This window comes from Hippoglossus stenolepis, chromosome 16 (assembly GCF_022539355.2).
Source record: "Hippoglossus stenolepis isolate QCI-W04-F060 chromosome 16, HSTE1.2, whole genome shotgun sequence".
Lineage (NCBI taxonomy): Eukaryota > Metazoa > Chordata > Actinopteri > Pleuronectiformes > Pleuronectidae > Hippoglossus > Hippoglossus stenolepis.
Window position 1 is genome coordinate 15,601,725 of NC_061498.1, and position 25,965 is coordinate 15,627,689.

General features: G+C 39.4%; 1 protein-coding gene across 2 annotated transcripts in view; it reads right to left on the bottom strand.

Annotated features, from left to right (window-relative positions):
• The window catches only part of asic2 (acid-sensing (proton-gated) ion channel 2), a 370,810-nt gene that overhangs the window by 50,240 nt on the left and 294,605 nt on the right, over positions 1-25,965 (bottom strand). The window lies entirely within an intron of this gene.

Consider the following 25,965-nt stretch of genomic DNA (forward strand, 5'->3'; position numbering starts at 1 on the left):
CTCTACCATCTTTGGTCATACTTTCCCAGCAGATATACTGAATAAATGCTGATGCTGTAAATAGGCTGCTACAGGGAAAGTGTATGAAGTGATAAATGATCGGTCTGTCTGAAGCTGGAGGTTTATTAAGCTCAGTGGTTTTCCATTCATTTTCCTTTCCATTCTGATCCAAAACAATATATAGAAGAAATAAATTACAAGTTGTTAGTAAGTAAGTATAATAAAATACGACATTTACATTTAGGGCTGCAGCGGATGCAGGTTCGAGATCATAAACTGCTCCGCAAAGGTCTATTATCAGCTGCTCTGTTTTAGTCCATATAAAACAATCCTCCTCAATACTGATGTATGCCAAGTCACCATAAAAGTGTTCTAATGTCCATTTTAATGACTCTAAGACTGAAACTGGTCAAGATTGTGTGCAGCTAAAGACTATAGGTAAACATACAATTCCACCAATGTGAAAAATGAACATCAATTAAATAGCTATTGGTTGATTGATTGCTTTAAGAAAATTATGAAGAAGGTTTTCCAAGAAATTAGCTGGAAAATGCAGGTGTTATAGAATAAGTTGACTCAAAATGCACAATCTAAGCTACTCATCTCCAGTGAATGACAAGAATAACAATTTACCACAATGTGGTTTCAACCGAAGATGAGACCGAACAAATACATCAAGTCAATAAATCCTTACAATTGTTAAAGACAGCGTTGCTAGTGGGCTACTGTTTAAATCTGTGTGTGCATGTGTGTCCTTGTTGTGGAGACATCTGTAGTGTTAAGTAAGACAGAGGCAGCTTTGAGATCGTGCTGTTGTTCTAGTTTGTTAACTGTGCAATTACAGTCACAAAACATGATAGTTGTGTAGTTGAGATCCAAATAAATGGCGAGTCCTGAAATGGGTGTTGTGCTAATGGGTTGGAACATCAGCATGTTGACGAGCGTCAATGTCCAACTATGAAGTGGAGACCGCTGCAAGAGGCTCCCTATTTGATATGGATCGGGAATTGGCCACTGCAGCATTTGTCATCAGCTCGAGGTAGCGCTTGACTTATCTTCCCTCCACTGGGCCTTTATCATCATCAGCAGGTGCACCAGTGGGATTCCTCACACTAACATTCATTATGCCTCTGTAGAGCTCAGGCAAAGCAAGAAAAATGGTTGCCAGTAGCAAATAACAGGATGCCTTTCTACAGGGGGAATAATAACAATAAATACATATATAACCTGACAGCAACTGGCTGATATTGACATATATATTGTTGGCTCATGCATGTGGGCAAGCCAGCACCTCAGCGAGATGAATAATGATCTTTATTTGGAAAGAGAATGATTAATGAACTCCCAACTACCGACAGAGGCTGTATGCAGCGGGGCTGTGGTTGGCTGTTTATATTAAGTATGAAATTTAAAGGGGACATCCAGCTGTGAGAGATGAGAGTGCTGCATGAATATTTAGTATTTCGTCTCAGTGCACGTGAGCAACAAGTCAGCATACCGTTTGCCTGAGTCTGCAAATGCAAAACAAGCGCCCAGGCCTATAAATCAAGATTTTGGCTCCAACAAAGCCGCCTCTCATCCATAATACGAACACTTAAACACGCTGATAACATCAACTTAATAATGTCAGAAGTGAATAGAGTCCTCAGACTGAGCATTTGGCACAAAGCACAAGTGTGAGTCACGTCTACTGCAGGTTAATGTCAACTCATTACTCTTTCTCCCTCAGCATTTGTATTCTATGACTGTATTTTTTTTCAATTAATGTGACTTGCAATCCCATTACTACTGTTTGAGAAGCAAACTTGTGTTGTACAACCCCCCCCCACACACACACACACACTGCAGTCCATTTAATTAATCGTGTTTTTCACTTAGCTGTCTCATAACTAACACTAATTACCTGGTTGTATGATAAAGGAGACAGGGTGGGTGTTGTAAGTGTCAAAATAAGTGTTGTTGACAGACAGCGTGAAGAATAACAGTCTCTCGTTTCAAGGTGTTAAGTGTTTACGCCATTAAAAAGACAACATGTATTATTTTATTGTAATTATTATTAAAATATTAAAGTTGAACTTGTTTTTCTGTGTTGTTGATGTGAAAGCTTTGTCCATATTAAACAACACAAATATGTTGCTTTCCCTCTCACGTGACACAGAGAAGCAGCATATATCTGTACCTTGACTGTACTGAAAAATATGTTTGTTATAATCTCTCACTCTGGTTAAGGTTTGGTAACGTCTAGGCACAAAAGCTTGTTTAAATTTAGGAAATGTTCAAGCCCGGGTAAAGTATTAAAGTTAGTGTGGTTAGTGGACCTCAGTCATCACTAAAGCCTACAAAGTCCTCGACCTCATGCTTGAACACAAACATGTGATTTGTGGGATTTGCTGAAAACACTGACGCCATAACTTTTCTTTGGAAGACAGTCGTGTTGGTTTAGAGCAACAGCTTAATGCAAAAGGCTAAAATATTAGCAGGCCCGAGCCATTGACCATATGATAAATTATCTGAAATGTGTGTATTTTGTTCATTTTTAATGGACCCTAAACCAACTAGCTGAATTTTTGAGAGCCAAGTTGCATTGTTGGTAATGTAGTCAAACAGGTTTTGATTGGAGGGAGGAATGTGTGGAATAAATAGATAACTCTGGATCTTTTGTGTTGTTTTTACTACACTGTCATTTTTATTAGAGTGCGATGCTAAGTTAGCAGAGTACTCTTTAACTTTATCAAGTCATTTCATGTAAATCACTCAATGATCAGTAGTCTGTACATAAAATGTGTTCCTGGAAACATGAATTAATATTACAACAAAGTATCAATAATGTAGATAAAAATGTAAACCACCTTTAAAACACATTGACAACACAACTTTCCGCCTCCTGGGTTTCACTTCATGAATAAAGAAAAAGTCGGGCATGTACCTCCAGCTGTGTCGTCACTCTTAGCCCCCAGTCACTCTGACACTCTGATGCAATTGCCCAAAGAGTGAGAGTGAGTTCTTGATGAGGCATTTCAGCACGAGCAAAAGAGCCAGCGTGTCCCAGGGAGCCCATCTAAGATTGGAGGTACACTGAAAGCCTTTTCACAACCTTTTCAGAGACTCTCCTCGGATAGGTTTTATGCATAAGGAAAGCACTCATCACTAAATGTTCATCTTTTGCTAATGTGAACCTGCAGGAAGTCGTGCCGAAGTGAAATCCCGAAGCGATAAAAAACGCTGATCCACTTCTCACTTTCCTCGCTTGTAACCCATTAGGGAGCATCCTTCAATTTGTCCGGTTATCTCCTTGGGGAACCACTCTAACAGCCTGCTTTTAGGCTCGGAGAGTGGCAACAGGAAACTCCTAAGCCAGCTCCAGTGTTTGGCCTTAGTGGAGCATGCATCTTACAAGCAGGTGCCAACTTTCCCTCCAGTCCCCAAATTCGTGTCAGTGCGAGGACACAAAGCCAACTGTGATGTTGTTCTGCATACTTACAATACTTTTCTTGTTATGAATCACAATAACTGATTTGCATCTTTTTACACTGCACATATGGAGGCACTTCGTTTTTCCACCCCATCCGATCCCTTGAGACGTACACAGCTTTTCAATACCCGATTTGCATATTTCTCATTCTGTCGTCATCCGCGAAAAGAAAACTTAAGTCTGCATTATAAAAAGCTAACTTTTCACACTTGCGGTTTAAAACAAAATCGCACAAATGCTAAACCAATCATTGCACATCAATAACGGCACAGATGTGGCATTATTTCAATTATTTAATCATCGACACAAATTTATTTAATCTTAGTTTTATACCTCAAAGATTATAAGTTTGTGTTTCCGTGTTAAAGTTCTTACTCTAAATCCGTGAAGAGCATATTCTGATGTATGAACATTAAAATCAAATAAATGCTCAATTCAATACAATCCTCCATTTAGAGATTGAAATATGAAAGGAGAAACAATTGTTTTATTCTCAATGGAAAGTAAAAACATATTTTTGATGAAACAGTTGAATTTGTTTATTTTAGACAACATTTCAACATATTCTTTACATCCAGTTTTGCCAAATCAATTAGAATTAATTAGAATAATTTTACAGCCATAATTTGGTCTGTGTGGCAGACATGAATCTCTCTTGCCAGGAAATATTTGCCACACATCCGAAGAAAACAAGCAGCAAGTTGTGAATCTAATAGAGAGTAGAGAGTGTAGCATCACACTCGCATTTCACGTTATCCGGCCAAGATTCTCCCAGTGGAAGTGTTATATCTGAGTGAGGTGTGGTTCCCTTTCTCCTGCAGTGCATGACAAAGAGAAATTTAACCAGAAGAGAGTGAGCACTGATGTTTTACTTCTCGTCTCTTTCTCTTCCTTTGATATAAAGCACGGTCGACTACAGGACTTTCGCTGGTGGGGTTTTCGGCTCCAGGCCTCCTAACATGCCCTGCAAGGATAAGTGCAATAGCTAATCGATGGATGGATGATTAAAGAATTAATTTAGTTAAAATGAATTAACCTGAGTAAACTCGAGTTTCTTTTAAAAAAATTGTACAAATGCAATTATAATAAATACTGCAAAATAGTTTTACTTGACAATAAATCCTCCATCTATTCATTTATTTCAAAGGTTGAAGGGCCAATCCCACCTGTCTCTGAGCAAGAGAACAGGTCGCCAGCCACTGGCAGGGCCACCCACCACTCACAATCACATTAGCCTTTGGTCAATTTGGAGTCTCCAATAAACCTAACCTCAATCTGTGTGTTTTTGCTTCTGCACTGTGTGGTGTGAGAGTCATCCCTTCCAAAACGACCGTGTTTAACCTTTAAAATAATGACATCCTCACCTCATACCCGCCGATCCTCTGTCCTCATTAAACCTCCATTTGTTCTCATTTATATAGTTTTTTTTGCAGTTATTTTTTTGTGTTATTTTATTTTCATTTTTGGCCAAGATGAAACATCAGACCATCTGTGGCATGAGATCACGAGATCTCTATAATTTGTGCGGGTGTCCGTCTCAGTGCTTGAGAGGTGGCAGCCCTGTAGATGACCAGATTGTCATAGTCACACCAGGAATCAGCAACACTTTCAGGACCACTCTCTCTGCAGCGGCCAATAATTACTTCCACTGGAAAATAAATTGCAGTATTAAGTGGTATTAGTGGTAGATGATGTGTTGGAGGACAGATCTGTGTTTATCCCGCTCCGACTAACCACTAAACCCAAGCATGGGGTCGTTCAGTCAATCATTCCAGCAGTGATTTATGTGATGATGCTCTGAGTGTTTCACTCCCTGTATCCAGTAATGGGGCAGACAGAGAGACGCAGATGCAGACAGGTGGACAGACAGTAGGAGACAGTGTCATGGTAAATAATGAGCTCAGGGAGATTTCCACATCCCCGATCCTTTCAGCGTTTGGAGAGGTCACTCACCCACTGGGCTGTAGGCTAATTGACTTTTAATTATCATCTAATCAAACACACATGCAGGCATGCGGGTGTACACACAAACACTGCTGACGCCGTGCTGCGAGCGCAATGAGAGGGTATCGTAAAATGTCCTTCACCGAGCATGTGACGCACTGCACTGTGCGCCCGCAACAATTAACTGTATTGTACATCTGTGGTTTTTAGAACACTTAATAATACAGCCCGCAATTTACGGAGTCATTCAGATGTGTGAATCAGGTAACAATAAAATACTAATGGATCCTTCTGGTACTTTGATGTAAGTAGAGTGGAAGAAAGCAAGACTGGAGGGAACAAAGGAGCAACCGGCCACTTTAGAAGACAAGGAGAATTAACTTATGAAGGAATTAGTGGAAAATAACTTGCTTCATAAAGTTCAATTCAATATTAAGAGAGGAGAACAGCCACGTATTATTTCATGTGTACCTGGTTCTTATCATGTAAGGTCAAAAACACATTTGAGTTTCACTTTTTTTACAAACAATGTGTTGCAAAAGAGAAAATAGAATCGAAAATATGGGTGTAATAATATATCCCCATGCTTTATACTGTATAGGAAAAAAGAATAAGGACAAGCCACGAAATGGGACTGCACTTGCCATTTGAAGGGGAAAAACTATACAGCATAATAAAGTAATGTAGGAGGATCAAGCACAGCTAATCCTTAATGCACGAGGAGCGACAAAGTAATCAATATTTTCATTATTATAATTACACAGTATGAGATATTTATGTGATCGGTAATGTCAAGAGTTGATATTACACAGAGCATGGAATAACGGTTAAGAATAACAGCAGGGAAAGTTTTAAAGCCGTGATCTTGTCTCAAAATTACAAACTTATTTATAACTTATCTTACAATATTTCTATACGGTCATCATAATTCTGTATGAAGGCGTTTCTGCTGACAAACAACATCCTCCAAAATGACGTCACAATTCAAACACCTCTCTGAAACCCTTTCAACAAGAATTGCCCTCAGTAGAGCTCATTCCTCCACCAATGACCACAGTCCCCTGAAATTTAGTCAAGCTGCTGTAAATATGCCAAATTCTTATTCGTCCCTTGGAAATCTGGGTAAATGCCAAATAACGTCCTTTCTCCTTATGTTAAAGAAAGCAATACAAAAATTCTTATAGTACATCCAAAACTTTAATGGGTTCTTATGTGTCCCAATCTTCCGTCAGGTTTCGTTGAGATTGTCAAGTAGTTTTTGTGTAATCCTGCTGACACCCAAACAAAAAAACAGTTGGACAGAGGTGAAAACATAACCTCCTTGGTGGCGATAGCAAAAACTGAACATTATAAACTTTCTTGTCGGAAGAATTGTTCTATTAGAGAACATTTGGCTGGATGTTCCTAAAAAACTGGCCTCTGGGTGTTTATGTAATGTTATTGAAAGTATCAAGATATTAGTGAAGCGGCTTTTATTGAGAGCTAAACCCCACAGGGAGAATGGAAATAAACACAAACCATGACACAAAATACAAATAGAACCTTTCGATCGACTCGTGTTATGAGTCTGTGTTGCCTCTGGCTGTAAAAAAGTTGTGTCGGCTATATTCACTGTATTCTGTGTCATTTCATGCCACATAATGTTGATGCAGTCTGTGTCTGATGTTCCACGTCAGAGCGGCATGAACATGTGACAGTGGGATGTAAGATCACCACTGTGAACTGACGACAAAAGAATATCTCAGTGGTTTTCTCACAATTGTCAGCTTTGGTAACGAGGGGCAAATATGAAATGTAAGCTAGAGTGTGAGCCGTGGTAATAAAATATCCCAAAACAAATAAGTGATATTACTTCAAAAAAGAAGGAAGATAAATATGAGACATTAGAATTAAAACTACATATGTTGTAGATGTCCGACACGCAATGCTAGCATTGTTTTTGATTTCCTCCACAGTATGGGCATGAAACTAAAATATAAACACATCAAAAACACATTTCTCTCCACTCTAACTTGCTGTTTCCCTCTTTCACCCACTTCTCCTGACTCCACAGGCCTCCATTTATACTTACTCTCTTTCTTCACACTCAGCTCTCAGAACTCCCCTCTCATTTCTACCTGTGGCCCTGAGAGCAGCGCTTGCTCTCTGTAATAGTGTTTAATGTCAGGACTGTCATGGCTTTCAGATGACTTGTCCTACATGTTTGTTCACGTGCAACAGCAACTCCAGCAAGAAATTGGGAAAGAGGCAACAAGGAAAGCAACCTGCTAAAAAATAATAAAGTCATCCCTGTGCAAAAATACTCCAGACAGTCCAGGTAATAAGTGGGGAGTTTAGACTCTCGTCCGTGTCTGCTGCAGAACAAAATGAGGGCTCAGTGGTTTACGCAGGGAGATGAAATAGTCTGGTCTCTGTCACTGCCAGCTATCTGTGTGGGCGGAGATGAATCGTCTGAGTCTGATGCGGTTTGATTATACTCTCCTATGAGGTGAATGTCAATAGGCAGAGCAGTCTCCCAGCTTGACTGGTGCACCTCTGACAGGGTACCTCTGCATGGCGACTGATTTTAGAGGCCAGGCGCGACGACTGAGAGATCAGACCGTTCTCCTCTCTGATTGGCCTCATTGAGCGGAGAACACAGCCGGTGACAGAACTGCGAGGAAGCAGAGAATGAGAGACGCAGCTTCGTATTAATATCTGCTGTGCCATGAAGTCACCATGACGCTCTGTGAATTAATGTGCCGTTCACTCGAGCATCTTGTGTGAAAAACATCTCCCCCACTGTTCTCCACTGCTGCTAAAGAACTCTCGTATCAGAGAGGTCAAGCTGAGGCGCGACACTCTTCAATGTAACACAGTTCATCCATGACTAAATATCCACCTTTGTCTGCTAATAACAACAGTGAACATAATATGAGGAACTGCATTTGAATAAATATGGGTATTTAATAAAAAAGAAAAATAACATTAAATAAATAAGTAGGAAAGACTGTCTTCGACTGTCATTATAGGAACAGAGGGACAGAAGACTAGTCATTCAGTTTGGCGGACTTGGGATATTTGGGATATATAGAAATCATAGAGTTTGATGTCACCACTAGTGCAACTGTTACATCACTTGTACATCTGCTCCATCACAGTTTGGTTTCCACATCATTTTCAAAAATGTAAGAATTGCGATTTGAGATTCAAAGACTTAAATATTATTAAAAGCACTTCTCATACTCCGCACCCCTGTGCAGGTAAAATAAAGTTTCCTGAATCTCAACAATTTGGTGATTTTCCTCTATTCCAGAAGGTGAGCTGAGGATTGAGATGGAATAATAGATGAACTTGAGAGGAGGAAGTGAGATAAAAATCTAACTGCCTTTTTTTCCCCTCTATAGGTGTGAGGTCTTTTATGGAGGAAGTAAAAAACGTCCTTTGTGGTAGTTTTCAAGTCTGAGCAAACGCTTCTGAGCTAGTCCTGTGTAAATGTGCACCAGCCAACCTCCGACATGAAGCAGCATTAAGTGGGTAAATGCAGCGTAAACACAGGTACAGCCTGGTGTGAGGAAACAAGCTCCCCTGAATCCCCGCCAGCTATAAAATGGCAGCCTCATATTTTTCAGATAGCCGCCATGGTTCCCAGTGGAATGAATCCTTTGAATGGTCCATTAAATCATTAAAACAACCTCCCATTCGGAGACCCCTGCTGCATAAGTTATTAACTACACACGCTCTCACACACAACACAAAACCTCCCTCACAGGAACGCTTCAAACCCATAACAAAAAATATGAAAAGATAAAAGCGGAGCCGTTCCAGAGATACCAAACACACTAAAAATTTAACAGGGAATTCCCAATTCTTATCAAATCAAATTGCCTTTTTCTTGCAGCCATGTCTTTGAACAGCCGATAATGGATCCACCCTTTTTTTTCCCCACAAAAAGGAAGTCAAAAGTCAGACTGCAGGCAGCTCTGACAGAAGGGCATGTTATTGAACACATGAATACTGGTACTACAGGATGTCATGATGATGCAGCCCTTTCAAACTGATAAAATGCAGGAATTAAACCAAAGAAACAGACATAAAAAAGCAACATTTATTCATATATAGAGACACAATCAAGGCTTTTTGTGTGTCCTGCATTCTTCGATATATAGGTTCAATTTTCTATAAGCAGATACGCCCAAACAACTGAATATTGCCGTCTTGCTTTGTCTGCAAGTTTCATATCTGTTTATGTTGTTCTGAATCTTATTGTCATTTTAGATTGAGTGCTAATGTTTCAGAGTGACAGGGTGGGGGTTGGATATATATTGTCACCACTACAGTAGCCTCAATAAATGTATTCCATAATCCCAAGTAGATTGTGTTGTAGATTTTCAAAGTAAAGTGCCATATAACTCTATTACTGTTGTTGTTGTTTTATACCACAACTTGTGCTTTTTATGCAGTTTGATAATTTGTAAATCATAGTTTGTATATTTTTCAGACAGAGGAAAATGTTTCTTATTCCCCCACAGTGCTTTTCTTCATCTGGCACGCTCCTCCTCTGCCACCTCTTTCCTCCACATGCTTCCTGTCACTCGTGCTGTGTACAACCACACAGCTATAAATTATTAATAAATTATTTCCTTTCTCTGCGCAAACAGCTCTGGATGTGTTTGCCTATTCTCTAGTGTCTGGATGTCTGGGCCTGTTCTGTACCAACAACTCAGCCTACCTCATTGAACAGCCAAGCAGTCACAAATTGTTCTTCATATTGTGGGCAGACAGTTTGCTGGAGGCGACTGGAAATAATCTGCAGCCGGCCAAAGTTTTACATCCCTCTATCGGGGGCATAATTTATGAGGAGGACAAAGGGGACATGTCTTCTGCATTTTTCAAAAGACATTACTGGACACACCTCCTTTTTACAGAAAAGACATTAAAAAGAATACCACGTGAAAACAGTTCTCTCTCGTTCTATTTTAAACAGACAGCAGCTCTAAAGAAACGTCCAAGCACAGAAGCCTAAAATATCTAAACCATAGACATGGCGACAGATGGACGTTCAGTGCATGTCTGAAAGCATGAGAGAGTAGTTCAGTCAGGTTGACTGATTGTTGCTAAACAAACTAAGACGACAGCTGTGTTCTGTTCTAGCTCAGGTAGACTAACATCATCCCCTTTAAGGATTTGTGTACTAACTGTGGCCTTACTTTGAACTATCTCTGGAAAGCGAAATCATTCAACCCATGTAATTTGAGATCAAAAGGAAGCTTGGAGTCAGTCTTCAATGCCTTTTTTCACCACAAGGAAAAGGAAAGGACCTGACAACATGATGAGGAAATCTTGGGTCATACTCGTGTCAGTTTTTTGATGAATGTTCTTGACATTCAAGAAATTGATCCGAGTGAGGTAAGCAACGTTAATTGGACAACAAACTATAAAGATTGAGGAGAATATTTCTCAGGCACATCAGCAGTGCTGCCTTCCACATACAGAACGTAATCAAAAGGACAATGACCAATGACATACTTGCCGAAGTACTACGCCTGTTACCGGAGGATACCACTAGAGGGCACACCGGAAAAATCAGACAGTAAAAACTTCCGGATTTGCATGATGTAAACTACAAACATGGCGACACTCGAGGAGGTTACTATTTTGTTCATTCTGAGATCACGGCAGAAAAAGAGACAGTGGCGCCATCGTTGATGGTCTGTAAGGCCCTTAAATCAAGGACGGCGTGACAATGGCGTTTTGGAGATGTGACATTTGAGAAAGCAAAACAATTCTGAATCAGAAACAGTAGATGTAATAAAAAGCTCTGGAGGCTGAGATCAGTTAAGTCTACCCAGGAAGCACATATGCATCGCTGTCTGCAAATGCAAACATTTGAGATAGCACACAGTACAACTAAATAAATAGAAGCAATGCAATCTGCAAGTCTTTTACAACAGATAAGAAGTATTTAAAAGTTATCACTGCAAGTAGATAAAACACAGGCAAATTAAGAAACGCATTTAATTATGTGACACAACAGCATAAACACGTTCAGGACTGCTGAGAATTGTACACAACAACAGAACAAGTCTATAGTTAAGTCTATGGTAAACTTGATGATATCCACCATGTCGTAGTGATGCCAACAAAAAGGGGTTGTCTACTCATTAGATAAACCATTAAGTTGTTGTTACTTAAAAATGTTTGAGTGGCGAGACTTAGCATGGATGGTGGCCCGCTACAAATGCATGAAGAGACAAGTTCTCCTGATGGAATTCCTTTTTGAATTGAAACCAAAATGTTTGTAGAGATTGGGGCTTTAGTTTTGTACTTTACTCTTTAAAATTGGCTCTGGAGTGGGTTATCTCTATCCCAGAATTGCAGGTAAAATTGGAAAGTATTTTTTTAGTTTGTCAATTTCTTTGTAGGAAAAAAAATGTTGGGACTTCAAAGAAGGGGACTGACTGATAGCCTCCCCTTTATTTGGAGCCACACTACAATGAAATAACCTAGAAACGAAGTTTCCTAGAAATTCCAAAGTATGACATTGAAATAATTGTATCGTTTATGTAATGCATTTGTGAATCACTGACGAAGAATATCTCACAGCACTGTTACCTTGTTCTCTGAGGGGAACTACAATATACAAGGCCATGTGGAATGTATAAGTTCCACTTCACCACCTTTCATGTTGATTTTGTTTTGTCCCATGTTTTAGTCTCTTTTACACAGCCCACTGAAGACAGCGAAGTTGTTAACACAGAATGAAGAGGCTATTATTCCTCCTTCAGTATTGACAGAGCTGGATGAATGTCTGTATATAAGGGAGAACTGACATGACAGCTCCCAAAAAGTGAAGCCAAAACATCTTGATGCCTCATAGGTCAAAAGCCCCACCCCCTTCATGTTAGCAGATGGGATATCGACCAAACTAAAAAGACAAAATACACATCAAATACATTTTTCTCAAGATGGTCTTTATCATTTTAGGTAGTTCTCATCACACTGATGTATTTTCAATAGCTAATTTTTCTAGTAAGTTTTTTTAATTAATGTTTTGATGGTATAAAGTATGTCACCAGTGCAAGATGGCGGCACCCATATCCTGTATATTTTGGCTTCGTTTATATACAGCAGGACGGTGTGGGGACATGTCGTTCATCTTTAGTTATGGTGTAAAACACTTCGGTGGTATAAAAGAATAGAATCCTTTTATTTTAACAACAACTAAATTTAGCAGCAATCCTCAAGGTGCATAGTATAAATAGAAAAAAAACAGCATAAACAGGTAAAAAAAGATGCAATAAAAAAGTGTATGTATGAGGTAGAATTTAAATATAAAAACAGTGCGGCAGATGATTTTAGCAAATACATTTGGATTTGGACAAAAAAAAACATTGAGCAAAGTTCAGTTCTCTTATGGGTTTGGGGTAAAAGCTGTTTTTCAGTCTGTTTGTCTGGGATTTTATCGACATGAAGTGTCTGCCAGAGAGCAGCAGGTCAAACGTATGTATGGTATATGCCAGCTTTGTTTAGTTCAGTGTAAAGAAGAAATGCAGGCAAAATGAGAGGGGTCTTCATAACAGCAATTAAGCAAGTTCTCTGTTTGAAAGAGGAAATTATCTGCTCCCATTCTTCATTCTCGTCCAAGACTCCTACACCAATTTCCCCAATGCCCTGTTGCTCCAACTGGAAAACACTGTTAGACATGGCGGGTTAATTGAAAAGTTACAAAAATACCTCAGTGGATTCTGAATCAGCAACTGAGAAATTAAGGAATGTGGAGTTAAATATAGATCAAAGGGTGAGAGGAATCCTGTAAAATGAGTCTAATTAGCACAGCAAAAATACAGAGGGAGATGAAGAGGAAGGCAAGAGTCATGGTATTTAAATAAAACAATGATTTGGATCTATTTAGACCCGTCCTCATTAAAGGGAAAGTTCACCGAATAATAATTAAAATTCACTCATCATCTACTCACCACTATGCTGATGAAGGGGTGGGTAAAATGTTTGAGTCCACAAAACCCTTCTGCAGTCTTAGGGGTAAACAGTGTTGCAGCCAAAGTTACCTCTTCTTCAGACGTAATAAAACAACAGAAAAAATACATAACATGCCTCCACACTGCTCGTGTGGTGTCATCCAAGTGACGCAAGCCCCGACATTCATTTTTCGACTCGAAACAGCATCTTTTACACCTCATTTTAGCAGAAATATCCACTAACGGAAGTAGCGAGCGGATGTAGCGATGCAAATGTGCGTCCCGCGTTTGCTCTTAGGAGAGAGTGTGTGCGATTCTCCGGCGTGTCCATGCGTACGCCAACCAGCCCCTGAGGAGGATATCAGGACATTTAGGCTTAAAACATGGTGTAAATGACCTCTTTTCAAGTCAAATATGAAAGTCAGGGCTTGCAGACACTTGGATGACACCACACGAGCAGTATGGAGGCATGGTATGTTTTTTCTGTTTTATTATGTCTGAAGAAGGGACCCCTTGAATTGTATTGGATTTGGCTGCGACACCGTTTACCCCCGAGACTCCTAAAGTGATTTGTGGACTCAAAAACTTCATCCACTACTGATGAGTAGATAATGAGTGAATTTTCATTTTCCTGTGAATTATCCCTTTAAGAACATAATCTATTTTCTCTGCAGCACAAAGTCAAAGGATGACCTGTTTGTTTAATACACAGGACCACAAAAACCTCAATTTGCACATGGCTCAAACGAACCTGTGATCTCTGGGTGTACCTGATGAAAATAAAGATATGTACAAGGAAAAGGGCCAAAAAAAATTTCAGACACTTTCTTCCCAGACACTTGTCTGTGCTATCTATCATCAGAACAAGACACTGAGTAATACGTTTGCTGAGTGAAGTCATAAACACTCACTTTCATGCTAACTGAAGCTACAGCAGTGAGGGAAAATGATGAAGATGCAATTATTTGCCAATTAGTCAATTAGGCAATCAAAACAAAACCAATCAACAACTATCTTGAATCAATGGGCCAAATATTTGATGGTTCCAGCTTCGAAAATGTGAGGATTTAAATTTTGTCAGCTTTGTGGGACATTTCATCGACAACATGAAAAATCGATTAACTGAGAAAATAATTGGCATACTGATCATATTCAAAACAATCTTTAGCAGCTCTGTGTTCAACGTGAACCCTGCGTTTCAGCTCTGACACCAAAGCTAAGCTTCATTTGAGTTATATAAAACGTGTTTTTCTACCAAAATATATTTTCATTAAACGAGAGTAGCCATTGTTTCAGTAATTAAATGTAGTATTAACCCAAGCAGCCATGCAAGAACTTTGCCTTAATATAACAAAGTCTAGAATTGGGTCGATAATGATGACATTGGGAACTTTTTATATTAAATACTCAGAGAGAAACATTTTCCTCATTTGACGAATAACTATTCATCCACAGAGTCTCAGGAAGGCTTCACCTGTGTAGTAGTGGGCATGCAGTTGTGCATGTTTTTGCATTTAATTTAACCAAACATTTGAATGTAATTGCTTAAAGCCTTTGAAAACATGTCTCTAACCGTGTCACTGATTCACAGCACGACTTGAATGCAAAACAACCCCAGTTACTGAGCCAATTATGTGCAGGAGGTTTGAACAGCTTACAAACATAATATCAATGTCAACATTTGCCGTTTTAGATTCTGACAGCAAGTGTAACCTTACACTGGATACCGCTGTTTCTTCAATATCAGTGGTGATAAAATACTTGTCTGTGACTAATGGCTTATTAGTGGTACAAGATAAAGTTTGTAGAGACAACTACAACCTTCGATTTGCTTCTGAGACATGTTGCCTATAGATTATGCCTCAAAGCGAGCGTATCCTCACCCTCAGGACATTGGCGGCTGATTCAAACATTGCAACTGAAATGTGGTTTGCATATTATTTCTGACCGAACACTCAAGAAAACAATACTCTTATGGGTTGTTTAAAGGAAGGAAAAATATGTTGCCGTTTAGTTAGGAGGATTACTGCAAAAAAAACAATTGCATGTACTTTTTTATTACACCAATAGACAATATCAATGCTAAATAATCTTATTTCACCTTAGTGTTTTGTGGTTAGAGTTTATCACATTGTGCTTCATATAGAAGTAATTGTTGACCACCATTTATCCAAATATTCAGGTCTCTGCCCATGTGGCCTTCTCTTACATTTCTCAAACTACTAATATGAAAGTGCGGCTGTAGTCAAAGTTTTTCTATTTTCAGCTCTTATTCTCTCACCGTCTTTCATCTTCCTTTTATCTGTCGACTATAATTAGAAGTCTTTCGTCTCTCGCTCTCGCCTCTTTCATCTCCGGTCCAGCACAGATCAATTCTTCATGGCGCACATCCCTGGTCCCTGTCAATGCTGTCAGCCTCCCTCACAAGAACAGAGGGCCAGCGAGCCACCGCAAAGTTCACACAACCCAAAACACCACAAGACCTTGTAAAAACCCTTGCAACTTATCAGTTACCCAGTATTTTGTGTTTTTTTAGACATAACGTCCCCTCATCTTTTAGATTTTTAACGCCGTTTTATTCCAGGTGCACCTCGGGAGAGCGGCAACAAAAAAAGAGAGGCTCTGCTCAAAGTCACCATGTTGCCTGCGGCATGTTGTTTCACTGTTGAATAATTTCTAGATCATATGGAGCTGTTCACTGCAGAGGAGGTATCATGCTCTAATCATCAGCGGGGGGAATTCAGGGGAAATCAGGGGGACGTGAGGCGAGGGTGAAGGATGCATACAGTAAGTTTGGAACATGAACAGAGGCAGAAAGAGACAGAGTATAGGAAAGAGAACAAAAAAAGTGAGCAAGCAGGTGATTAATGAATAGAGGGAAATTAAAATCATTAATGCACCATGTGTATAATGTGAATGTGGCTCCCATACTGCTGCTTTCCTCCAGCTAAGTGAACTCATTTGTTGGATTTGTATCGTTAAATGTGATTTGAATCTGTGTGATTCATGGCCGGTGGAATCCCACCTGCGATTAACTAGTATGAGGTCTTGCAGGTCAGTTAGAAAGTGCCTATTTAAACCATGAGTTGGATAATTAATCAGAGCCCATTCAGCACTCTGCATTGCAACACAAGTTCTGCTCGATCAAACTGTATTTCGGGGATCAGCATGCAGATGTGGGATGTTCAGAGTAGTGGGCTTTGTTCTTGCTTGCAAACAGGCGTGCAATTAAACACTTCCTTAGGTGAGATCACATTATAAACAGTCCACTCTTTCCCATCCAGCTCCCACAGCGAGCAGAGCAAAGTTAAATGCTGCAATCTATTCATTGATTGTCTATCTGTGCAGGAGCCAGCTGCTGAGCAGGGGCTCCAGCTGAGGGGGGGAGGGGGGGGGCGCGTTGCTAAGGCGTAGCAGTTGGAGCAGAGTGCGCAGGCGGCAGCTGCAACCAAGGGAGTGGGTGACCCTCAGAGGCGTGGGTGAGAATCAGGTGTGTGATGGAGGAGAGCTGGCTGCTGTTAGTAGTGCTGGCTTAGCAACTGACACCCAGAACCTTCAGATGAAAGGTGATGCCTGCAGCTGAAGCAGAAATTGCACAAGGTCTGGACATAAACACACTCACGTATACACAGAGGAGAAGAAGGACAGAACAGCCTGACGGCACTGAAAGCCATTCATGCCAGTGTGTGTGTGTAGTTTAGGTACATGTGCTTTTGAGAGCGCCGCTGCCCAAAACAGGGGATGAAAAACTAATGATGTCTCAGTCGTACTAAGCCCTAATCCCAGATGACATTTCTGAGTGGAATTATTTTTGTAGTCCAGCTTTAATGAAAGTGAAGAATTGGGGATTTTTCTTCAGGATGGGGTCAAATTACAAGAACAAGGACACAACAAGCGTGGCTCCAACAGAGGTCCGATTTATCTGTAAGATTCCCTGTGACTACAGTAGAAATTCTTTTGGCATTTGGTCATTTTCATTTCATGATATTGTGTTTTTCTTTCAACACATTGCCATTCCTATATAAGTAACTATCTGCGTTAATAAGGATTTTATTTTCTTGTAAATGTCTGTAAATGGCCTCTGCAATGCTCCACCCTGCTGCTAAATTATATCCTGTTCTGTGCTTGTATTATTACTTTTTTCTTTTCTCTACTGTTTTGTCCTCACAAACATATGTAAAGCGTCCTTGGGTCCCTTGAAAGGCGCTATATAAATATAAGCCATTATTATTATATAATGTAAATATTATTATATTGGCCTTGAGTATATTATGTATATACAGCATTTGTTCAACATAGTAGAAGCAAATATCCCTTGTAACGGTGTCTAGTAAAAGAAAAGAAAATCTGTGCTGCATTATGGCATTTGATTCTGGCACTAAGCCCTCTGTATTGTTTATTGTGTCAGACTTTCCCATTTGTACTGTATGTCTACCCCTGTACTCTGCGGTTAATAATAAAATGTGTATGCTGCAGTTTTTGCCAATACTTTTTAGGACAAGAAAATAATCCTACATTTCTTATCCACTATGACGTCTATAAAACCTGGGATAGTTCCAGTTTACTTTCAGTCCAACTTTCCTGTTCACTCCCTGTCACACATCTCACCATGCACACTCTTTCTGAAATGTCCCTCAACTCACATCCACAGGTGAAACTAAGGGAAAGGATTTAGGATTCATAGGTATTCCAGGACAGTGTGTGGAATCCAATATGACAGACACCTAAAATAAGTTGTTTGAAACTTAAGCAGAGAATGCTCATTTACATAAAAGTCTACCCAAACAGGTTTTTAACGATCAAGTGTTCTTTCTTTCTAAAAACGCGGTGAAACCTCATGATTGACAGCTGATACTGAGTCGTGATTGGTCGAGAGTGCATGTGTATTGGCTGGAATTTGAATTCGTGGCTCCACTCCACTCCACTCTCACTACTGTACAGACTCCAAATGACATCACCAGTAAAAGCGCCCATACTTTGGCTTCATTTTCGTACACTTGCACAGAAGTAGAGATGCGTCATTCATCTTTATTTACGGTCTCTGTTCAACCTGTCACAGAGAGCAGCCTGCTGAAACAAATGACATCTCTGTGCATTGCCCTGACACCTCATATACTATATACTATTTTCGAATTAGCTCACATCAATCAGCTTTAGAAGGAAAAGTTAATTTGGGTGATTCTATATTTGAAAAATACTGAGTGTGGTTTTCGGAATTAAGAAATCCACCACTTCAGAATAATGACATCTAGTTTGAAGTGTACGCCTTCTTAACACCCTTTCACACAAAATAGCTTTTTTGGGGACAGAACCATCTGTGTTTTTAAATATTGATTCATGAACCTCAAGAAGCCAGATTTCTTTTCCTGTGTGGTTATGAAGAAATTTGGGATGAAATTCCTCTTTTGCTCCCCACAGCTTTAAAACAACAGAATCTTCTCTAAACTTCAAGCCTTAAAACTGTGGTTTCTGGGCTATTTTTTCCCCCTTCTTTTCCAAATACCCTCCATTGGTGTGACTGCTGGACTCACACATGTAGAGTGCCCTTGGGTCTCTTGAAAGGCGCTATATAAATTCAAGCTATCATTATTATTACATATTCCCAGAGCCCAGATACAGAGCTTTGCATCACATGGTTTCAAACGTGAGCACACCAACACATACACACTAATGCAAGGCTGCAAAGACGTCCATAAATTCTAACTCTTTGTTTGACTGCAAATAAAAAACAGAAACTGGACGTCTTTGTAGTCGTAAATAGAATCTACAAGCCAGAAAGCTCCTGGCAAACCAAACATTAAGAAAACACATGATGGTGATAAGGAACAAGTCGTTCGTCAACAGAACAATAGAACGGTGAAAACCGAAAATGTTGTGACTTAATTGAATAGAGAAATAACTAAATATCTGACAGAGATAATTTATCTTTTTACTTTGCAAAAATTACATTTATTTGGAATTAAGCGAACACATAACTTTGAAGATCACTGAAGTGCTGTGAAAAGTGTGATAACTCGAATACTGTTAATTTCGACATAATTATGTCTCCTGCCCCTCTTGGACCGACATCATTTACTTGTGCGACCCAGTGACCAGTAGTATTACTGCCAGTGTCTTTAGTGAAAGCAAACAGAGCTCATGTTTCATCAGAAAAACAATTGGGCACACAGCCTGAAACAGTAGAAAATGCTGGCAGCAACAAAAAAGAATACCGAGCTCTGCAGTGTTCCAGTAACTGTTGCTCAGTTCGGACAACTCGGCTTTGGGAATAGTTTGGTCTTTTGTGTTGCTGTTTCCACCAAAACATGTGTAAAGATACAATACTCTAATAGGCTGGTGTTTAAATGATGGCAGTCGTACAGGTACATGTGTTCAACCGACAGCTTTTCACACCAAACTAACCTGGGCAGCTAGCTTCATTACTAGTTAGTTAAAGTACACATGTTGGGTTGTGAAGAGAGGTTTCGTATCAGATACAGCAAGAGTTAAAAAATGCCCTTGAATGCCTCTTTATCAGAGGTTTCCTAACTGTGAGGTGATTCTCATCAGGGGGCACAGGAGAGCCGTAGGGAGGATGCAGAGAAACAGATGGGAAACAAATATACTGTGTGGGGTGAAGAGGGCAACAACAGGAAGCAAGTTATTGTAGTTTGGCTTGCTGATTTGGCACGTCTATGCGTACAGTGCAGCTGCAGCTGGTGCAGTGGTTGTCACACAGCTAATGGTGACAATTTAAGCACTTTAAAACCTTTAGCGCTCAGTTGCTGTGATGAGACACGCACTTTTGGATTTAACGTGGCTAACACTTGCTGAGAATAGGATTATCTCTAATGTCCACCAAAAATAACACAACACACAAAAATACCTTCTTTCAGTACTTTCCAAACAGCATCATGTTTTACACGTTTTTTCAGAATCAAAGTATCACTGATCATTGTCTCCACATGAGTATAGTGCTATCAGGAACTGATACTAGCTAATGGATAAGAGGAGTTAGGAGTTGGACATCCATGGCTTTTCATGTGTTTTTTTAAGTCACTTTCCCAAATTACAATGACAAGTACCACAAGGACAAATCATTACAGTCATAACGTATAAATAGCTTTGCATCAATCCAAATATAGTTCAAATTCTAACTAAATCTTAAGAGACCGGAAAGAGAAAAATCTAACTAATGCTTTTACATTCACTATTTTTATGTTAATACTGACCTGGTTCATCAAGATAAACAGCTGGTGCCTGTTAAACCTCAAATGGAGAAAAAAAGTCAAACATGATGGAAATGTGGTGTTTCTGTTTCTTTCATGTTTTAATCACTCCACACAGATCTAGTGTTTTCATCTACTGCTACTTTTGACTTTAAATTGACGTTATATCATGATTTATTTGAATGTGACGATTTATTCACTTATTCTGTTTCCATCGTATATTTATTGCATTTGGCTTTCATTGAAACACCTCAACCAATCAACCCATTTATTTGGACTATTTCATGATCTTTTTGACTTGCTGACATATCCACAAATTGAACATGTTTATAAAAAATGGCGGTATTTGCAGCTCGTGAACAATAAGGTGTGAAAAAGTAAGTAGACTTTACCTCATATTTCAATGTGACAGACACTGTATCTAATCAACACGTCACATCTGCTGCTGATCTCATTTCCAGGTTGAAGGTACAGGTTGTGAAAAATTAATAAGCTGCTACTCAAAACTATTTCTAACTTCTTGGCCAACAGAAAGTTCAGGTCTCAGCGGAATTTTTCAGTCACTATTAACTTTTGTTACAATTGCTGGAAGCCAATATAGCTCATATTTACTCTAAAAAACATTACAAAAAATAATCTGCTTCTATTAAATCCATCAAATCTAATTAATCCAACTATATTCTTGCTACTTTATGTTTCATTATTTCATATAGCTTGTATTATTGACCTTCTAAAAACAAGAGCAATGTTTGACAAATTTCAACCAAATTTGTAGCTGCTGCAGTTGCCCCCAGTAGACAGGTCCATAGTCAAATGTATTCCTGGGCAATGTTGAATGCTATTTAAAACTGGCTATGGAAAGACGTGTTTGCCACATGTTATCGTTAAACTGCTCTCTGTCAAGGTGCTGTCCAGCAAACAAAATCAACTTGGGACATAACTGGCAGACTTTCTAGGAAAGACCTGGTCTGATTAGGAGAGGCGGCATACAGTACATCCAATGTTGGATGGAGCAGCTCTCATAGACAGGAATCTGGCCAACTTTGTTGGACAGCCAAAGTCATGACGAAGCAGAGCTCCGACAGGAGGCAGAGGTTCATTTTGCACACTTCTTTACCCTTTCATTAGAGTAGTCACCCACCCATACCACCCTAAAGACTCCACAGAGACTATGACTGCCCCCGACCAATGCAACCGAGTTAAGCGTGTACAATTAAATATTAGATTGCTCAAATTTAAAGCTGTATTGGTAGTCAATCTATCAGATCTCTATTTTGTTATTATTTTGTCAAAAATATGGCTGTGTTATGCAGAATATGTTAACCTAAATGAATCTATTCCCTCAGTCCTAACTCACACTCACACTCCTCGAGGCGCCGGCCGAGGGGGTGGAGTTGCAGCCAATTACGACTCATGTCTATTATTCAACCCTAGACCTAAATGTAATTAGAACTAATTTGACAGCCTTGTTAGTCTCTCCCAACCAACTGGGAAAACAGTACAACTAATTCCATTCATAATAGTGTACCTTGCTCCTGGCCTATTCACTGAGGGTATATTAGAAATCTCTGAGTTTATCCTCAAGTTTAATCATTTGTACAGTTAAAGTAATTATGATATGATTCATGATTTTAATATCAATGTTGATGTTGAACACACTCTTGTTGCAGGTGTAATAGCTGACTAAAGATCGAACCTTTCTTTTCTCCCTTCGGTCCTTAAGTTGTAAGAATTTCTACAGAACAACATTTTATTTGAGGATTCACTGTGCATCCCAAGACAGGGCTGGTCAAATTAGAAATTGACTTCTACTTGTATTTGATAAAGGATTAGTCTCTGTCCTTTCTTTGTTAGATCTTAGCATTGCATTTGATTATATTGACGATCACATCCCGTTACAGAGACATTTAATTGGTATTGACGGAACCACGCTAAATGGCTTAAGTTCTATTTATCAGATCGATTTGAATTTGTACATGTTTGTACAATGAATTGTCTGTTTAACAAAACTGAAAGGATTGTACTTGACTGAATAATTTATTCCAGCCCCACTGATCTGATCTGTGTCCAAGAGATGTCCTTAAACTCCAGGTACTTTACAACGCTGCTGTTGACTTGAACAAGGAAAATAGATCATCTTTTTCTCATGGTAACTTCTGTGGCACTGGCTCCATTGTGAAATCCAGGATAGAATTGTAAATGACCTTCCTCACCTACAAAGCCTGTAGGCGCCATCATATCTTTCGGAGCTCATAGTATCCTATCACCACATGAGAACAATGCTCTTAAAATGCATTACTGGTGGTTCATAGAGTCTTGAATGGGAGGGAGAGCTTTCAGCTATAAAGGATCACCCTCACCTTTAAACTTCTGCTGTTGATATAGATCAGGATGAAAAAAGGAGGTTAAGTTCTCGCCTTGTTTGCAGAGCACAGGAGGAGGTTTGTCCACGAATTTTACTTCTTTACGAATAAATTGTTGCTGGACTCACTTGTGTTGGTTTAAGAGAAAATAGCTTTCGTCAATAATTTCTTAACTCGTTAAAAATTCCACAAGCAGTATAAAACCATACTCATGTGTATGAATGCAACAATCCAACCTAGGATAAATGAATTGAGAAAATGCTAAGAATGAAATACTTGTCTACTTGGTAAAACAAGGTCCTAAAAGACAAAACACAAAATACAGGCAAACAAAGTAGGAGGGAAAAAGAAAACAATCCTCTCCGGATATGAACTGCCACATCCAGTATATACTCAATTTTGACACAGCAGCCTGCAGCGACTCAGCACTCAACATTTGTTGCTGTTTTGTCATGTACTTTTAGTTTTTTCTCCTCAGTGCTCCAGTTCAGCCTTTTTTCTTTTTTTTTTTGAAGCTGTCAATAGTTCAGTTCTTGTCCTAAATCATTCGTAAAATGCAGCTATTACTGACGCACAAAGACAAAATGGATACACTATGGCTCAGACAAAACTGCTTGATATTATATTTGGATTCCTTGTGCTATCTTTTAAACCTCCCTCGACCCATTTTTATTTCTTTCCCCCCTTTTTTTCCTCCACCCCTCATACATACTTTTATAACAGCTTTGCAGAATGAAGATCAGAAACTGACAATCGATATGTTCATGTGTTGGAGGCTCCATATATTTCTAGCTGATTAAAAGAGCTGGTGGAAAAATCAACCCACACACAAAGCAGAACTGAAAGGCATTAAATTAAAGCCGGGGAAGAGGCGGCGATGATGAACTGGTGTGTTGATCATTCTGAAACATGGGAGAATACAATAGGACCTTACCTGACCTTTAGGCTGAAAATAACGTGGACTGGTTGAGACTGATGAGACGTGTCAAGTCTTGATAAAAAGGAACTGAAATGACCCATTGAGACCACTTGCATATATGCGAAAGGAGTTTTAGATACCTGAAATAATCCTCTGGGGCAAGATATCTTTTTGTCTTTTTTCACCTCGATAACCCTGAACTCCCCTAAACATTAGCGTTTGACTGGTGGAGCCTGTTGGGGGCTGTACTCAGCTCAACCTTAACGTGAGAGGAAACCTGAACCAGCATTTGAAGCCTGCATCTCAGGCAGTTGTTTATATTTGGACCAATTGCCTTTGTCTTGTAAAATTTATTGTTTCAGTGGGCAGTGAGGCAATGGGGCCTTTTTTTGATCCCTTAACATTTTTATTGTTGTTGAGAGGTTTCACTGCTGCAGCTTTGAACTTGACCTTTTCATTGCATCATGGAAACATCAATTTATAAGGCCTCGGCTGTACTGACAACAAACTAATCTCCCAGATTTTTTTTTTTTACAAAGCAACAACTTTGGCAGTCTTTTTCCAATTTAATTTCATTTGGTTTTATAAACAGTATTGGTAGCTGGTAATATCTTAGTTCCTCCCTGGATAACATCCTTGCAGGGTTATTTCTCATCTTACCTTTTCCCATTTTACTGCCTGAAGTCGAGGAGGTCATTAAGAAGCTCATTTTAAAATTAGAATGGATTGGGAGACGTCCCTACATGCGGATCATTAAGCATCATAATTTCTTCGGGCCAGTGTTGGAAACTTCAGCCAGAGAGAGACCTCGATTTCCCCTAAACCTTTACCTCACTGTGCACAAACAAAAAGGGTGAGGGACATGGCGCACAGTAAATAGCCAGGAGGCTGGTATGATGTTTGGTTCTGGAGATGTGGAGGAGGAGCCGAGGAGGAGCCGAGGAAAATATCCCGACATGGATGAGGCCGTGTGAAATTTGTAAAGCTTTGATAAAGATGGATTGTCTCTTCCTCTAAGTGGAGATTAAAGTAGAACAATTTCTAAAAATGCTGCAAAAAATATGTCGGATATGAGAAAGAGGGTGTTTCCGGATAACAGAAGTAAAGTTTGTTGAATCAGAGTTTTCACGGTTCAGGCAGGGGTAAGAGAGAAAGTGCTGGTTGAGGAAACAAGTCCAGCAGCAGGGGATCTGGCTGGAGCTGGAACAGCGGGGGCACACAGAGTCTAATCTTTACTTTTATACAAAATTCAGCACTACTCACCTAAACCCCAATGTTTTCAGGCCCAGGTGAGCTGAGCAAGCTTAACTCTTCCTCCATATGTTAACAAGACAAAAGAGAAGTAAAAAGTAAATTCTACAGAGAGGCACAGTCCAAATGGAAAAACTGAAACACACTGTTGAACTTGAGACAATTATCATGTGAATGCATCTGGAGCAAACAATTCAATTAAACAAGAAGATTTACTTTAAGCAGTTCACCATTATTTTAGTTTATCAATTAAGAGTTTACACCTTTAAATCCCAAAGTGTAAAAATTTAGCAATGGTTTAACATACAACATGCATTTATGCTGGTATGTTGTCTGTAGAATTATTCAGTCACTTCAGAGACTATTATAATCACACAGCATGGTCTGATGTATTTATAGGAAGGTGAAATAAAGTGATGCTCGGCTGCTCGATAGCGAGTAACATTATAATGAAGCCCGCAAAGACAGCGAGCTCAAGACAAGTTCATTTTCTCGTGGATGGAGTGAGAACCGTGTCAATCTTTAATTGAGTTATCTCATGCACTTTTTAAAATGACAAGAGCCGTCGCCTATTCTTGATTCCTTCTAGGTCTATGTGAGGTTAAGTTGCAACATTGATACTGAGTGTATGAAACAACTCTGACGGACACTCTTGACAGTTACCACAGTGTTCAAGAGGTCATGTATTAAGTACACCGTACAATACTATTTCTTTCAATACAGGATGTGACCTAGGTTTTACTCATGTGTGCAACAAAATGAGTCTGATTTCCATGATAACTACACATTGCTTCAAGTAGCCAGTTAAAGAACCACAGGCTACATGGTGAGCAGCATAATGAATGAATGT